The sequence below is a fragment of the Mustela erminea genome, chromosome 3, assembly GCF_009829155.1.
Source record: "Mustela erminea isolate mMusErm1 chromosome 3, mMusErm1.Pri, whole genome shotgun sequence".
Taxonomy (NCBI): domain Eukaryota; kingdom Metazoa; phylum Chordata; class Mammalia; order Carnivora; family Mustelidae; genus Mustela; species Mustela erminea.
This window is the reverse complement of record NC_045616.1, coordinates 139977655-139995297: the sequence shown is the minus strand read 5'-3', so window position 1 is coordinate 139995297 and position 17643 is coordinate 139977655.

Genomic DNA, 17643 nt, shown 5'->3' with positions numbered 1-17643 from the left:
AGAAACTCTAAAATTTTGAAGTTTAATTCACTCAACATATAGGAATCACCTGCTTTGTATGTCAGACTATGCTATGATCTTTGGAGATATCAAATATATGCACTGCAATACAATCTTCCTTTGAATTATAATTATCAAAAGAAGAATGCATTATGATCTGAATAAAAAATGTCAAAATGTAAAATATCTTCAATGAAGTGCAACATTTTCTAAAATTTTAAACTTGGGCTCTTAATAGTTCCTACACATGAGCTTTAAAAGAGAGAGACGTTAAGAAAAATTAATTAAAGAGAGAATTAAGAATTCAGCAATGCAGTTGCACCCTGCCATGTTTTCTGAAATGAGCTCTTCCTAATCCTACATATACTTTTTTCCTTGCTGCTTTTGCGTAACCAGGTTTCCTCGAGCCATAATTACTACAGAGCTTGCTACATGGCCGCTGCCGCAGTGTGTGCCATTTCTCACAACATCTCACCTTTTTACAGCTGATGAGTTGGTCTTCAAATGTCTACGTTTTCAATTCTGTTCTGTCAGGTTCAATTAACTACTGCTGGTAACAATATTGGATCCCATGACCTAGTTGCTTCTCCATCCCCTTAGTGACTGCCAAATGGAACAAATACACATAATCAGAAAATAAAGACTAGTGAAGCTATTTGAGCAGAGGATAAATGAAGGGATAATCTACTACCAAACAGGGTAAAGGAAAGCATCAGCATGCAGAGAACGCTATAATCCCTTATTAAAACTCCCTTAACCTTTTCTATGACTCAAAAACCCTCCACATGCCCATAAGGGCAGCCAACATTTTCATGCATAAGAAGATACTTTGAGTCTTTCTTGAAATAGGGGGATTCTTTTGCTTCTATCATACTGTCTTCTACCCTGTACTATGTACTCAGAAGTCTATAGAAAATGTTTGAATTGAAAAGCCTTCCAGAGAAAAAAAAGACTCTTGCAAACTAAATAATTTAATTCTTTGATTTCTGGAAAAGTTTTAATTTTAAGGACAAATGGAAATGTGCATATCATGCTTCATAGTGTGATAAAAGACGTTTGTCTATGCCCTTCAAAAATATATGTTTCATAATGCAAAATCGAAGTTTTTTTTTTTAAGTAGGTCACTTTTATTACACTATCTCACTGTGCAAAAATCACATATTAGTTGGTTCTGGGGTAAGTATTCATAGCCAGAAACTCACCTGTCAAGATTAATATCCTAAATCAATTAAACTGTGAGTAAAAATCAGGCTAAATCTAAAGCAGGAAAATATAATAATGCAATAAAAACTTCATACTTAGCTATAAAATTGCTAAATTTTCAAGTGCTCTAGTTGTTTAATTAACATAAATAATCAAACATAACTCAGGCCCAAGCTCCCTCCTTTCACTCAACAGTATGATTTTTTATCTAACTTATGGTATAACTGTTTCAGTTCCCCATTTCAAAATGCTGTTGGAGTTTGACTTAGCCAATTTTCACAGTGAGAAAATTTCTAAACTCCATTGACCATATTTCAAAGCAATAAAAAAACAAAAAACAATCAAAAAAAAAAATCTTTGAGAGCACAAACTTCTTTTCTTAAATTTCATACCATTCAATAACCAAATGATCATTTCATTTACAGATACATTGATGACATACCAACTTAAAGAGATTCACAGTTTTGGTAAAAAGCAAACAAAAAAAAATGGTTTGCATATTTAAAAAATTCTTTTTCTGGGAAAACATGGGGGTCACAGATAGAGGCTAAGTTCTGGTGTCCAAGGTGACATAAACCATTATTTGATGAGGATTTTTATAAAACATCCAATAAATGCAAAATTTTCTACACAAGCTTTATAATTATTAAAGTAAAATCCAACTGGCTTTAAAAGAGGCAAATTTGGCACTCTCAATCCATGAAACAATTCTGTTTTGTAAAAATTTGAGCTTTCTTTCTTTCTTTCTTTCTTTTTTATAAAGGATGGAGCATTGCAAAGTTCACAAGGAGCAAATGGTATTTGAAGCCCTAGACCTCTTTGAAAAGTCTCCCCAGGAGCAGGGCAGATAGGCGCCTGCCAGGACCAGTTAGTGATACCATCCTACTGTGATGTTAATAAGATGAAGGACACGAGTACAAAAAGCCACAGTAATTATGGAGGGAGGTAAATACTTTTTTTAAAATTCATGGACTGTCTCTCCATGTAGCCTGCACTTTAAGGCAAGAGCTTTTGTTATACTAAATGTACATGTTAATTAAACACTTTTTAAGAATGTTGCCCTTCACTAATAGGTCAGAGAAGAACCTAGACGGGGACAAACCACTGTCAATTATATAAGATATGCAAAAATGCCTGACCTCTAAACCTCCTCATTTTTTTTTCATTCTGCCTTTCAAGAAAGTTGTTTTGCCACCAATTTTGCAAATACCTGTCACAAATGCCAGTGCCAACTGGTTACCAGAAACGGCACACAGATGAAAGGGTTGACAGACTAACTGGACCATTTCATGTGTGCCTGGAAGTAAAATAAGGGATATGGAAACAGAAGATAGCCATGGAATTCCTACAACAATTATCCGGCTCTTACATGGATTCTCTTCTGCAGGAAATTTGTGTCAAAAAAGAGATAGAGACAACCCTGGCAATCAGCCCAGTGTGAAATTCTGTAGTCATTCTAAATTGTCCTAATAATCACATGATTAGCTAGCTTAATATGGTTTCCTGAATATGTAACTGAAAAGGAAAGAACCGAATTCCGATTTGCTGAATCCAAGAATGTCTGAAATTCTAAAATGAAGTTCTTGTGCAGAATCTTGGCATAAGTGTCTTCCCTAAATGTATCAAGTGAGAAGTATGGGAATTGTCAGGAAGTAGGGATGCTTTGCAAAAGGAGAAGGCATATATTTAGATCCCTAGTTGAGTTAACTAATTGGTGTGGAGTAAAATAAATGTGTGGCCCTAATGCAGACGGTTCAAAACCTGATGATACGGGAGCACACCGGTTACGATCTGGCGCTATGTAATAGTAGCTGTGTCCTAGATGCACGGTCTGGAAAGATGTCAGATATAAAACAAGCATGTGTCCCCAGCCTTAAGAAGAATCACTTCCAGTTCACTGTTTCAATCCTCTGCGTTATGATTCACTTCATATTGCCTGCTTTACAGAGCTTAAGAAATAGGATTTTTTTTTTTTTCCTTGAATGACAGAGAAAAGTTGAGCCAGAGAGATGTAACCTGCTTCAGATAATAACTGAGAACAGGGCTAACTACGCCATAGACTCTTTAGCACAATTCTTCAGGAATGTACTCTGTGGTTTACAATCACTTTATAGAGTCAAGCTCAAAGGAGAAAAAGTGAGGGGGTTACACTCAGAGAGAAGAGGTCAAAGGAAATGCCATTTCTATGGCAAGTTTCTTATTTCACTCTTCGTGCAAGCAAAGCACATCTAGAGTATGCAGACATAGAGAATGTCTTCAGAATTTAAAAAAAAAAAAAATTAGAATTGGAAAAGAAAGCAGTGGTCACCTAATCCAATCCCTCCCCATACGCTGAAAATGACCGCAAAACATCCAGGATTTTATAGCACTTATCACCCCCAGTGATGAAGAGCTCTCTGCCACTGACAGACCCAAACCATTTTCGGACAATTTTAACTAAGAGAAAGTGTAACCTTTTACAGAACAAATATCTGCTTCCCTGTGGCTACTCTCCATTGGTTTATTCCCTGGACTGCATCCAAATTGCTGATGAAAGTATTGAACAGGGCAGGGTCAGTGGCCTCCCTCCAGATACGCAATGATCACTTGGTCAACATTCCTTGCTGAAGCACCTGAGGCCCACCTAATTGTACTGCCCTCTGTGTGAAAGCAGCTCCCTGAAATTCCTGTGCTTCAGGGTAATAACCCTATCAAACTCCAAAGAAGGATTTGGCAAGACCATTCTGAGTAATTTCACTTTGGCTGTGAGTTATTAGCACTTCCTCTTTTAAGTACCAGTAGACCATCTTTCTAGAATTTGGCTGGGAATAAAGGAAAGGTGCCAAACCTGATTTCATATACTTCCCAGTGTAGTCAGGGCTAACCCTGGGCCTATTTAAAAAGGAAAAAAAAAAAAAAAGAAGAAGAAGAAGAAGAAGAAAAAGAAAGAAGGAAAGAAAAATATTCAAATCTCAGCATTCTTACAAAGTTATAATTATGGCATGGCTTGAACATTTGAGAGGAAACATTAATTTGACACTCAGCATCTCCACATGAGGAAAAAAAAAATCTCTTATGAGATTTTTAAGATGTCTTAAGATACTCTAAAACAGTAACAACAACAAAACATAATCTTTCTGTGTACTGGATGACCAAGGTTTTAAAATACCGGTTTGGTAATAACTGCACAAAATACACATATCAACCACTTCTTTTCTTCAAGCTCTTCGAGCTCTTAGCTTCAGTATGTCTAGTCCTGCCATGCTCCAGACTCTGTTTCGGTGGTGTCGCACTATCTTCTCTTCCTCCAACTATTCATTATTATTGGGGCCTTATACATCTTCTCTCTATTCTTTCCTTCAAAGATGCTTCCCTATACATTTAAAAGTACCAAAAAGCCAATAAATCCCCAAATCTGTATTTCCAACCCTGACTATCCCCCAGAGTCCTAGATGCATCCCATCCTGCCTAAAAAACTAAAGTGAAATAAATAAAATAAAATAAATTCCCATGCTATCTAATCCCTACCTTTGGTTCATGTGGGTCATCATGCAGGTCTCTCTATGGAAGGCTCTTTCTTCCTTTCCTACTAACACAATTTAACTCACTCTTCATCAGCAGCATAAATAGGTCCATTCACACATTCACATTTTTTTAATTGACTAATTCTTGTCTCACTGCACTGTATCTACTTTATGGATGTTTTTCTCATCTCCAAACCATAAACTTCTTGAGGGCAAGAGCTGACCATATTCATCTTTATATTTCTAGGACTTATAGCAATGAATGAATTATACTAGAGGCTAAAAAAAATATTAGTTGAATGAAATAGAATATGAAATGAGTTTCTCATGAAGCAGTCAAGGAGTTAGTACTTACAACTCAATCACTGAAAAGCAAGTGCTTTTTCATAAGAGTATTTGGTGTGCATGCCTACAAAGCATGCATGGTTTATTCCATCAATGGCCTGTGCTTAATGCTCCCTAGGTCCCCTGAGGCATGGTAATCTGTGAAAGCACTGCACCAAAGTTAAAATTCTAGCAAGCACACACAGATAATGGCATTTAAAGCTAGACCTTCGCCTTTCTGTTAGAATAACCCAACTACCACATTCTCCCAGTAAAAGAGAGTATCTGTTAAAGTTCATATGATTTCTCGGTGATATTCTGCAATCTATGAAATGTAGCCACCTCTAAATAAGTAAATTGCTGAACAGACTCTCCAGGTAAAACTGAGAACCAGTATCTTTCATGCAAGTTAACACTGAGAATCTTATGTCCTGAAATAGTCATGCTTTCTAAATTCCCAAGACTAAATGCTCCTCCGTGTTTGTTTAGAGGATGGGTATCAATGGATGTTAGTGACAGTGTTACAGTGACAACCATGATACAGTAAGAGAGGACGCCAGGTCCTGAAGGGCCACAGTGAAATTTATGATGAGAGGTTGAAGGACAAGCTGTTAAGGCAGATGCCAAAATGATAGAGATTTTCCATGAAAAAGAACAGGAGATTTGTGGCAAGATGAGGAGCATGAAAAAAAGGAAACCAACAGGTTATTTTAAGAGAGAATATCATATGTAATATGGGGCATATCATATGCAATGATGGGAAACACAGATAAAAGGGGTTTGGAAGCAAGAACAATGGTGCTGCTATGCTGCACTGGGCATAGACTCCACACACTGGCTCCATTTCTTAAATGAAGATTTTTATTTTGAGAATAGCAACTTCTTCTCTAATAAATTTTGTTATGGACTGAATGTTTGTGCTTCCTCAAAATTCATATATTGAAGTTCTAGTCCCCATTGTGATTGCTTTGGGGGGTGGGGGCTTTCGGAGGTGTTTATACTTAATAAGGTTAAGAGGATGGAGCCCCCATGATGGGATTTGTGCCCTTCTAAGAAGAGGAAGAGATCAGAGCTTTCTCAGTACTGGATGTGGGCACAGAGAGAAAAGGTGACCATCTATAAGGCAGGGAAACTCAATCACACTAACACCTGATCTTGGATATCGCAACTTCTAGAACTGTGACAAATAAATGTCTGTGGTTTAAGCCATCTAATCTATATTTTGCTAAGGCAGCCCAAACTGACTAAAACAAATCTCTGTATCATCCTGTTTGAAAAGCATGCTGATATAGAAGAAAGAAGCCAACAAGTGTTTCTCTACCTCATGTACTTCCAAGATATGGATACCTGCATCATATCATAACTTTTCTCTCCTTTAAATTATGCATATTGGGATAATACAGAAAGTAAATATATATATATATATATATATATATATATATATATAAGTAAATAAATATATTTACATATATGAGTAAATAAATACATATATTTTGTGTGTGTGTGTGTGGCAGAGAATGAACAAGGTTATACATGAGTAAATACATTCATTAGGAGAAAAGTTTACCATGTAGGATCAGCAATATTAGATGGGACAGTAAAATGAATGTGTACCTACATATATAACAAGAGGAAGTATTTCATTTTTCTCTATTCCTTTTGGCACTGAAGTACACAAGGCTTATTCTTTGAAGTCAGTGAGTGTCAACTACATATTTGGAGGGCATGATATTGAGAACAATGCAAAACCAGTTTCATTTTCTAAAGTATATATTAAGAAATTAACAATGTATGCAACACTGAAAGTAAAAATGAAAAATGTAATAAAAACAAATTTAAATATGCCATTATATGGCCTTGGATTGTTGATAATTATACCTTCTCCCAACCTCCTTAGGGCTCAGGTATAATTAAAACAATACTTATTGACAACAAGAATATTTTCCATCAGACATATGAAATAACAGCAACAACATAGTTGAGAATAAATGTAACATTATATTTAAAAGTGTCATACATCACAGAAGGATAACTTCACATGATATTTCACAGATTTAGATAACTTTTTTAAAAAATGTACCTCAATCTCTACGATACCCAAGTAAATAAACATAAAACTTCCAGCTTAAGAATTCTCTAAGTGAGGGCTGCCTGGGTGGCTTAGTTGTTAGGTGTCTGCCTTTGGTTCAGGTCATGATCTCAGGGTCTTGGGATCAAGCCCCGCACTGGACTCCCTGCTCAGCAGATAGCCTGCTTTTCCCTCTCCCACTCCCCCTAACTGTGTTCCCTCTCTTGCTGTCTCTCTGTCAAATAAACAAATAAGATACTTTAAAAAAAAAAAAAAAAGAAAAAGTTCTCTAAGTGATAAGAATGAGTGCTAATGTCCATGGTATACTCCACATGACATTAGCAACCCTCTGAAATATGGCACTGGATTTTTCAACTTTACCAGCTTTTAGTGTCCAAATGGAAGGAAATCCATAGTAGGCCACCCTGAGACCCAGAAACCCTTGGGTACCCGAGTTCAACTGCTGGCTCAGGGTGATGGGTCCACTCCACTGTATTCTCTTCCAACGCCAACCTGTTCTGGCTCCGAAGAGGAGAGTTCCAAATGTCTAAGGCCAAAGTGAGCACGTTGCCTGCTTCTAATCAAGGTGTTTCCCTGTTTTCTGAAACAGAGTCTAACTCTGATTCTCGTTTAAAAAGGACACATCTTTCCTAACCTGCTTGTCATTGTTGAGGGCACCACCGTCCTCTACTTCCCACGGCCTTCCGGCATGGGCTGACACATTCACAGATGCCTCTACCAGAGCCCTTACGGATTTATAACAAACATTCCAGAATTATATTACCAAGGCTGCAAGCGTGGTGAGGAAGTAGAGATGCTAAATCTCCAGCCCACTGCCATTTCCTTTCATAACAACTTGCGGTTGTGCAAATTAGTGTAACTCCTGCATCCCTTGAAAGGAGCAGATAGGAGTTTAGTGGGAGTTGTGGCTCATTGACTTTAGTGAGAGCGTATGACTCAAATCCTCTGAGTTTTATAAGGTGATGAGTTAGGCCAGGTTAAAACAAACCTTGGAGCATAATTTGATTGGTTTTTCCTCCATCAGTGATGGATGCTTGATAATCACTTTCTGCCTATTATATCAATAAATCAACTGCAATTCAATTTTAATCTGTAAATAAAGTTAAATCAGGGCTATGAGGATATTACATGCCTGCATTAGCTACTTAGAGGTGTCATTACTGTCTGTGGTTATTGAGCCAAATGTAGTCATTTGAGTTTTTAAGTTCTAGTCTTCAAGAAGTGGAGATGAATTTGCTAAATGTTCTTACAAGAAACACCATACACCCTGAGAAATCTGTACCTGCCTGAAATGGCAAACATAAATTATATAATATCAGAACAAATAAGGATTTCTAGCTTCAAGCACCAAGTGATATTATCTTCAGATTGTCAGTAGGTATGCCAGGAATACAACTCAGAAAAAAAGTTAAATGCTCCTGATGGAGAAGGGAAAAACTGGGCCAATACTCCCATCTTGGCCTAAGAAATTAAAACCAGAAGAAAATCCAATCTGTCAACCTGCCATGCCACACTATACTCCCAGTTAGACACCATCATAACACAGTATTATAGCACCTCGCACATTATGGGTGCTCAATAAATACCACGGAACATGATTAACCACTCCATACCCCCGGCAAAGCACTGTGAACTTTAAATCTCTGACTTCATGGGATATGCCTATATAAATGTGAAGTACAGCAAGCTGGAGAAAAGCAAGTGTTGGCTCAGGAGACAGAAAGAGAGTCCAGTTAAACCTCTGTGAGGATGCTGAAAGAAGGAACATCCTGAAGACAGTAGAGACCACTGCATTTACCTCTGTTTATGTCAATGGATAAAACAGTCACTTTCCTCAGGAAGGAAAAAGCAAAGCACAATTTTATACCAGTTACCTTTGACTCACTACACTTTTCTATCAAATTACTCAGAGGTAAACATTTTCTTAAGATTTATTTATCTATTTTACAAAGAGAGAGGTAGAGGACAGCGGGGAGGGGCAGAAGGAGAGGGAGAGAGTCTCAAGGAGACACCGCACTGAGTACAGAGCCCAACGTGGGGCTCAACGTAGGGCTCGACCTCACAACCCTGAGATGACAACCCCAGCTGAAACCAAGAGTTATGCCACGCAGGTGCCCCACTAAGAAGTAAACATTCTAGAATGGTAAGTATTTTGCACTTAAACTGGGTTATAGAAAGCCACATACCCACATCCTAGGGAAAAAAAAATATATATATATATACATATACACACACACACACACACACACACACACACATATATATCATGTGAATAAAAGATATTAAAAGATATAACCCAAAATACTTACTACTTATTAAGTAATTAGTAAAATTAAGTAATTAGTGAAATACTAAATGCTTATTAAAAAGCTGAACATAGCATAAAATTGATAAACCTATAGCTAAACTTATAAAAAATGAAAGAGAAAGGACCCAAATAAAATCACTAATGAAAGAGGAGAAATAACAACCAAAACCACAGAAATGTAAACAATTCTAAGAGAATATTATGAAAAACTAGATGCCAACAAATCTATGAGAAATGGATAAATTCCTAGAAACATATAAATTATCAAAACTGAAACAGGAAGAAATAGAAAACTTGAACAGACCAGTAGCCAGCAAAAACATTAAATCAATAATCAAAAAACCACCCCCCCAAAAAAACAAAAGTCTAGGACCAGACGGCTTCACAGGTGAATTCTACCAAACATTTAAAGAAGAGTTAATACATATTCTTTTCAAACTATTCCAAAAAGTAAAAAGGAAAGAAAACATCCAAAATCATTCTATGAGGACAGCATTACCCTAATACCAAAACCTGATAAAGACCCAACAAGAGAACTACAGACCAGTATGTCTGATGAACACAGATATAAAAATCCTCAACAAAATACCTGCAAACCAAATCCAGCAATACATTTTAAAAAATCATTCACTATGATCAAGTGGAATTTATTCCTTGGTTACAAGGGTGGTTCAATATTTGCAAATTAATCAACATAATACATCACATTAATAAAAGGAAGGATAAGAACTGTATGATCATTTCAATAGACACAGAAAAAGCTCTGACAAAGTACAACATGCATTCACGATAAAAACTTTCAATAAGTATGTCTAGAGGGAACATACCTCAACATAATAATAATGCCATATATGAAAACCCACAGCTAATACCATCCCTAATGAGGAAAAACTGAGAGCTCTTCCTTTATGGTCAGGAACAAGACAAGAATGTCCACTCAGACCACTTTTACTCAACATAGTGCTGGAAGTCTTAGCCACAGCAATCAGACAACAAAAAGAAATAAAAGGCATCCAATTTGGCATGGAAGAAGTAAAACTTTCACTATTTGCAGATGGCATGATACCAGATATAGAAAACTCTAAAGACTCCACCAAAAAACTGCTAGAAGTGACAAATGAATTCAGTAAAGTCGCATGATACAAAATCAACACACAGAAATCTTGAATTTCTAGACACCAATAATGAACTGGTAGAAAGAGAAATTAAGGGATAAGTCACATTTACAACTGCACCAAAAACAATAACATATCTAGGAATTAGTCTAACCAAAGAGGCAAAATAACTGTACTCTGAAAACTACAAAAACTGATGAAAGAAATTGAAGATGACACAACGAAATGGAAAGACAGTCCATGCTCATGAGTCGGAAGAACAAATACTGTTAACATGTCTACACTACTCAAGGCAATCTATACGTTTAAAGCAGTCCCTACCAAAATACCACAGCATTTTTCACAGAGCTAGGATAAACAATGCTAAAATTTATATGAAACCACAAAAGACCCAAATAGCCAAAGTAACTTTGAAAAAGGAAACCAAAGTGGGAGGCATCACAATTCCAGACTTTAAGCTGTATTACAAAGCTGTAATCATCAAGACAGTAGGGTACTGACACAAAAACATACACATAGATCAGTGAAACCAAGAACCCAGAAATGGACCCACAACTATATGGCATATATATATATATATATATATATATATATATATATATATATATGATGGAATATTACTCAACCGTAAAAAAGAATGAAATCTTGTCATTTGCAATGACATGGATAGAGCTAGGGAGTATTATGCTAAGCAAAATAAGTCAGAGAAAGACAAATAATGGTATCAATTCACCCATGTGTGGAATTTAAGAAACAAAACAAACAAAGGGAAAGAGAAAGAGAGAGGCAAACCAAGAAATACACCTTCAACTACAGAGAACGAAGTGATGGGTTACCAGAGGGTAGGTCAGTGGAGGGATGGGTAAAATAGGAGATGTGGATTAGGGAGTGCACTTGTGATGTTTGGAAGTGTTGAATCGCTATATCGTACATCTGAAACCAATAAAACACCGTATGCTAACTGGAATTTAAATAAAACCTTACCAAAAAAAAAAAAAATACCCAGAAAAGAAAAACCCAAATGCAGCATATTTATGTTCCAAATTACACTCAAACAAGACTTCATAGATTTTAGCAGATTAATCAAAATTTATGTTAAAAAGGAAAATAGATTTGGATAAATAGTGAACTTTTAAAAATAAATGTAATTTTCCTATATCCAGTTTTAACTTTTATGTTGTTAAAATGATTTCTCTTTGAACTAAGTATTTATCAAACCTTAAACTTTTTGGTTGTTGCTCTATTATGAACAAGAGTTAAGGAGAACAGAGCTCACCACCAGGATGCTGGGTGCCAATGTCAACATACTGAACCTCTAATTCCAATGATGAAGCAGCAAAGAAAACAAACTGATTGATGTGCAGAGTCTATAGCACAGGACAGAGAGCTAAAGGAAATTAAGGAGTAGACTCAAGAGGGATTCACATCGTCTGCATCTGCCTCTCTGGGTTTCATACTGATATGGATTCAGAGTAAATCTTAAGTGTATCTGTTGAAGACAAGTCTTTTTGATCCCAGAGCATGAAAAAAATAGTGGAAAGAAATGAAAAAAATTATGTATATATAGAGTCATATATATGTGTGTGTGTGTGTATACACATATATACATATGAGGGTTATATATACATATATTGGGAGATACATGGTGAGATACTGAGAAACAGAAAAACAGAAGCATCTGAGATATAATGACTAACCGAAGTACAAGGTTCAAGTGGCCCACTCCACAGCATTCAAGACAGCTATATCCAGCTTACTGCACAGAAATTCCTGGAATTGATGTTACTAAGTTCATGTTCAGACTCAGTTACAAGCATGGCTCCTTTCCAAATTTAATCAAAATAGCTAAAGCCCCAAACAGCATTTTAAAGATCAAATTAAAGAGGATCTTAAGAAGGCTCTTAAAGCTGTGCCTCCCGAGTTCTCAAGGTTCACATTAGGTTATGATTCGGTACTGTCTCAGTGTATCCTTTGCAGACTGGGATACACTGCTAAAACCTAGAGCTTTACTAAGTCACCAGGGCGGCATATCAAATTCCTGAGTTTTACATTCGCCAGTGGGAGGAAGGGGAAGCCCACAGACAGAAGAACCCCTCCCCAGTTCCACTCACTTCACCAACTTTCAACAAGGGTCTACCGCGTGATTTCCACACGTCAGACCCCGGGCCCAGCGCTGTCAACACCTCCTCCACCGACCTGCAGCGAAGCCTGTCCCTTATATCCCCCGGGGCCCCACGGGGATTCCTACTCTTAGGAAAACAAACCGTTCTTCAAAAGAAGATGGGGCCACTTTTCACATGCAGTGTTTTTCAGTTAGCTAGCATGTTAACTTGGCCAGAAAACTCCGTAGCTTTAACTAATTTTGGAAAACTGGTATTTAACAAATTCGTTCCTATTTTGCTTATCTGGCATTCCTTACGCTCATGAACAACCACGGCTTATATTCAAAATCTTCCATTCTCCTTCCTGGGAAAAGTGCCATAGAAAAGGAATCAATATACAATCTCCCTTCAGAGAAAAGAGTATGATAATGCCCTCTGTTTCACGACACTAGCCACCAATCTTTGTCAAGTGTGGAACATTAGCGAAAGTGGAAATGTCATATTCCATCTACATGATAGAACAAACTGAGAAAGGGTTCTAATTTCTCTTTACCATTAGACAAGTGGTCTCTACCCTGAAATAAGAAAGTTAATGAGCAAAGGACATTTAACTCCCTCCACTGGAGACTTCTCTGTTGCCTAGATGTTCCAGCACCACTGGAAATAATGATTGCTTGCTTACAGCTAAGCTAGTAGATACCACACTCTTAATTTTGATTCTTAAAATAACAACGGAAGCAATTCATAGACTGAATAATAGCACAAAATCTTAATTTTTACCAGAGATGTGGAATTTAAATATTGGAAGGGGTTATAAAGGTCATCTCATCCACATAATGACCCCAACAAGTTATGGTTCGGCTTGTCTATGGTACGAAAAAGTTCCCAGAAAAGTCGGATCAGATCAATGGACAGTTTTAATCATGGGAAGTTCTTTCCTTGAACCAGAATGCTAACCCTCAGGGAGGTGGGATGGGGAAGAGCAGTGAACAGGGCTTTCACTTCTATATTAATTAAATTTTTCAGAAAGACAATATATTAGCTTGCAACTCAAAATAATTGACTCAATATCTGACTTAATTTACTTTCCACTCATTTATCCTTGTTTTACCTAATAAGAGCCCCAGGAAGCACATATGAAATTCCATTTGGTTCCATGAAAAGAGACATCAGATTCTCTTCAGTCTGCTTTTTTTATAGAGAACAATCTTAGTTCCTTTATAAGACGTTTTGCTGAGTACTACTGGGGTAAAGTTCTCTGTGGTTCTCTCATGTTTCTGCACACCTTGCAAACAGAGGCAATTTTTTCCCACAATATTTGTATACTGAAAAATCTTAGAAGATAGAAATAATACCTCCCTCCAGAACAAAAAGCATGCATCCTTATTACTAATATTATAAAAAACATGGACCCCTGGGGAGGCTGGGTGGCTCAGTGGGTTAAAGCCTCTGCCTTCCACTCAGGTCATGATCTCAGAGTCCTGGGACTGAGTCCTGCATCAGGCTCTCTGCTCAGCAGGGAGCCTGCTTCCCTTCCTCTCTTTCTGCCTGCCTCTCAGCCTACTTGTGATCTCTGTCTGTCAAATGAATAAATAAAATCTTAAAAAAGAAAAAAACAAAATTTGGTCCCCTAAACTTAGCTTTCCTTTCCTGTAAAGCCAGATGTTACCTGGCCCTCTTTGCCTTGCCCCATGGGAACTAGGGCCAGGGGACAATGCCAAAAAATCTGATATTCTTGGTGCCACTATTGCTTTTAGTAATAAAGTCCTTTATTTCTAGCCCAGGAGTCTCCCCCCTTCTGTCAGCATCCATGAAACTGTCAGGGTAACCAATAAGCTTGCAAGGATGGTAAAATCTCAGACCCTTCCCAGTTTCAGGCAGGTGCTATACACGGTTGAGTTGAAAATATGTTCTTGTTCTCTAGGAGATTATAACCTAAAAATGTCAAATTTCTAAATTTTTGAATGAGATGCAATTGAGAAGCTAAAAACCGTACTGGAGCACTTTAAAAATAAACAAAGTACAAAGATGGAACAGAGTTACAGTGGTCAGAAAGTCTACTCAGCAAAAAAGTAAAACAGAATCATTATGTTATTAAGGTCATGAAAGAGGTGTTTTTACTTCAATTACGTAAGACAAACTTGAAGGACTTTAAATTAGCAATGATTTCTTATCCCTGTAACCTGTAACTCAAAAGCCCCTAAATATCTTGCCCTTTCCGTTTGTCTAAAGGATATTAACGAATCATATCCTGTATATCTCTTTCTCACCTGCTCTCCTGATCCACATCCCAGTTACTGCACACTGAGCTCCTCTGGTCTTCCGAGGTTTGCTAATGTCGCTCGTTCCAGAAGCCATTCCCTAGGGTCCCTGTTGGTGAGTGGAGATACGGCAACAGCTGACTGCAGTGACTCTGATGACTTAAATTTCAAGCCTACCTTGCCACTGCTGAGCCATAACCCTTCTTGAACCAGTACTTGGGGAGCTCAAATCTCTTAAACTAATTGAGCACTTAATATACAGCTATAAATTAATCACCTTGTAACGGTGCTAATTATTTCATTAACTCCAAACCAACCCAATCTAAACTGTCACTTCTTTAGAGCTCAGCTGCTGAAATTCTTCTTTATTTAAGCTACTGATTAAAAATATGCTATGAATTACATATGCAGATAAATAAAGATTGAGTTTCTGTCTAACTTTTTGGAAATTCAGATATATTGTGAAGCAGAGAGAGTGTGTGTATGTGTGTATCCGTCTGTCTGATCAATTTTCTTTCTCTGCAGCACATACAGCAGGAACTGTAACTTGTAGCCATGTGAATAAAGTGAGATCAGAACACATTTTCATCTCACTGGTCCCACGGCAGACTGATGAGGAAAAGGGCTCTTTGCTCTCCTTTTTTTTAACCTCTTTCCCCAGAACATCTTGAGTGGCAGGCTGGTAGATAATCCTGTTCAGAGCTAATGTGTAACAGGAACAGGACGGAGAGGAACTGACTTGAGAGGCTCTCCTATGGGTTGGGACACACCGATGCCATATTTAAATATGTCCTCTCTGCTCACCTCTGTGAAGATAAATATCTGAACATCGAGCTTAAAAACAAAAAGGAGAGACGCACTGAGAATCAGGTGATGGGTTGTCAAGCCGTGGGAAGGAGCTCTCACCAAAGAAGCACGTCTGCTTTGTAAAGAGGCCCCGTGCAAAGGAGAAATGGAGAAAACAATTAAAATGTTCTTCCTTCTCTGGGCTGTGTTCACTGGAAACCAAATCCCTAACGTGAGAAGAGGAAGCTCAGCTATTTTAACTCATGAAGAGGGGCTCTCTTGAGCAACTTGGATGACAGAATTCATCCTCTTGTGCCCAATAAAATGGGCCAAAGCCCTGGCTGGGCAATTCATTTGGCAATTCATTAGCTGCTATCCTGGGAAAAAGCATCTATAATCATGAAATGCTATTTCAGTCTTTTAACAGTGGTTAACCTGATAGTTGTTCTTATCTCAAGAGCTGGAATATAGGAATCTCGAGAGTAAGGCACTGTCTAATGCATCTTTGTTTTCTTTCCCTACGAAACCTAGCTCAATGGCTTTTCATTAGGCCTATTTCTTTTTTTTTTTTTTTTTAAAGATTTTATTTATTTATTTGACAGGCAGAGATTACAAGTAGGCTGAGAGGCAGGTAGAGAGAGAAGGAGGAAGCAGGCTCCCCGCTGAGCAGAGAGCCCGATGCGGGGCTCGATCCCAGGACTCTGGGATCATGACCTGAGCTGAAGGCAGAGGCTTTAACCCACTGAGCCACCCAGGCGCCCCTCATTAGGCCTATTTCAACCAGCATATGTCCATGTGATTTTTTGGCAGCATTTGGGAGTTTGCATAGTGGATTAATGGGGAGATGGAGACATATAAGTAGGAAAATTTTAAAAAGGTGAGGATCTATCTTCCCTTAAGCACCTAAAAGCCACCACTTACCCATCTGGTTTGCCCAAGCACAATTTGGGGATCCTAAAGAGACAGACACAGCAAGAGGGTGGCCATGGAGATGGTGAAAGTGAAAGCAGATGAGCACCAACAGCAGCAGCCCCTAGTTTCCTTGAGGTCTGGATTCCCCGTTATCCTGACAATATGTTATTTCACTATACTGTATTGGGATGCAATGTGATTTTTTATCGGTAAATACATCAACCACAATCTTGATTAATTCTTCCCTGCAATAACTTGGTCTACTACACTGTCAGGATATGTATGAACTTCTTGAATTCTCTGAAGAAATTTCTTACAGTTTTGTAGTTCTTTTACTACCAGTTTTTGCTCTTAAGTTTTCTCTTAAGTTTTTGCTCTTAAGTTTTGCTCTTAAGTTTTCTCAGAGATGCCCGCCCTCATCTCTGGAGATGCATTTTAACAGTGCCAATATGCATCACACTTCAACATGCTAATGTGCTGACGGTGATGTGAGACCACATATATCATCACCATCTTTTTCTGCAGGATATAAATTGATTGTGCCGTAAGTTTCATGAAAGCAGAAACTGTGTATGCCTTATTCCTTCTTAAGAACAAAGCACCCAGAATAGTACTTGACTCACATAAGGCACAGTAAATATATACACGGATAAATAAATAAATGGAAGAGTGAGTTAAACTGATGGGTTTGTATTTGTGATTTTTAAAACCCCAAATTAGTCTATTGTACTAGATAGACTTCTGCTACATCTAAATCGTCTTGAGAACATTTCTGTATGAGGCATTTCCTTCCTGGAATTCCTCCAAAACTTGAGCTCTCTGAATCTGACAACTTCAAATATCTTTAATGATTTCTTTAAAGAGCAATAAAACGGCAGGCTACTAAAAAGGAGATAACTGTACCATCCCTGCTCGTGAATGGACTTAGCAAGCATTTAAGGAGCCTTAACATCAATCTTCCACAGCTAGATTTATAACGCATCCATTTTATGAATCGCTTTGACTTGGATCCTAAAGCCCCCAGGCACAATTTTGCAGGG